The sequence below is a fragment of the Gigantopelta aegis genome, chromosome 12 (genome assembly GCF_016097555.1).
Source record: "Gigantopelta aegis isolate Gae_Host chromosome 12, Gae_host_genome, whole genome shotgun sequence".
NCBI lineage: Eukaryota > Metazoa > Mollusca > Gastropoda > Neomphalida > Peltospiridae > Gigantopelta > Gigantopelta aegis.
In genome coordinates, this window is record NC_054710.1 from 47,041,458 (window position 1) to 47,043,127 (window position 1,670).

A 1,670-nucleotide genomic window follows, 5' to 3' on the forward strand; every position below is an offset into this window, starting at 1 on the left:
TAATGTAGTATTCTATTTTATTCTTAAGACCCATGTATAAAATAAATAAAAACGGTTTATGGTCCTTGCACTTGCAGTTAACTTGTACGCTGTAGAGCAATGTTTCAGGTTAACTTCTACATCACAGAGAAATCAATTTTGATTGTGCTTTTTTCATTGGATGGTATGGCTGTGGCAACCAAGTCATCACCAAGGAGAAGCCAATCTTACGTCCTTAGAATACTGCAATGATAAACAGGTACACAGTAATGTTTCATCAGCTTGATATGAACCGCAATAGTTTGCATATCACACTTTTTACACATTACTGGTATCTTGTATCTTATTTGACAGGAAATAGGTAAAAAAAAAAAAACTTCATTTTATTAATTAGCGATGACACAAAATTCCAGCAGGCAAAAAAAAAAATCACATGCTTTTTGTCCTAGGACCATCTAGTATGTGGAATCTTTGTAACTGTAATGGTTTTTTCATGATTTTTGCCTGGATAAAATGTGGGTAAAAACATTCTTCATTGTGGTTACATTGTGGTTACATCCTTAGACCCAAAAGGAAACAAAACATGTGTTTCCAGGTAATTAAAGGTAGAATAATTTATCGCAGTTGTTAACAGTGTGGTTTGCACTTTACAGCCAGTAGAGGTCAAATTCATCCAATCACTGACATTATTAATCATGCTAGCTCAAGCTATCAATGTCCCAATGGTGGTATCTATTAATAATTTTCTGGACAGTACTGAATAGGGCCTACACATACTTTATATACATATATGGGCATTAGAATTTATACCTTTTATTTAATTTTAATTTAATAATTCCATTATGTTAAATGTACACAATTTGATTTTTCTTTCTTTCATGTTTTGATGTTTATCATTCCATTCATGATTAAAGATAAAAACATATACATGCCATCATGATTATTTTTTCTCCCATCCTTAGCTATGCAAGACAGACCCATTCCATGACGTCAGCCCATTTGGAATAAATCCGTCTTGCATAGGCTATAACATTTAACATGGGGAGTAGTACTTCATTAGTAATACAAATGTATATGACATCATATCAATGCGATTTGGTTAGTTTTAGATCAATATTTTGTTATTAAAACCTTCATTATAAAAACTATCTTGTTAATTTGTAGTGTTAAATTATATTTAACACACTAAACAGACACAGCAAATATGATAATGTAGTTTATTTATGATAAAATGGTGAAAGAAAGAAGTTACTTTTTCAGCCATCTTTGTTTGTTCGTGTAAAATAATGCTTTATTTATCAGGGGTGGAAATTGTGACCCTGTGACTCTGCAAGCCTCGCCCCGGGTCAAAATTTCCACCACCTCTGGTGTACTTTTTCTATCCCACATGACCACATATGATTGAATCTATGAATTTACACTATTTGACAAATATTACATTTTAAAAGTTTTTAAATGTTTATCATTAAAACACACATAAATATTAAATAATATCAACTATATTGCAATATGGGTTGTTTTATGAGCAATACATATCACTGCACCCTTAAATGATATGCATGTAATAAATATATTTTTAGTGCCGATTAGATACACCAAGAAATCTAATTAAAATTAGCTCCACTATTACATATGGATCTAACAGCAGCCAGTTGGAGCGCATGTCCACCAAGCAGGCCCGTACGCAGGGG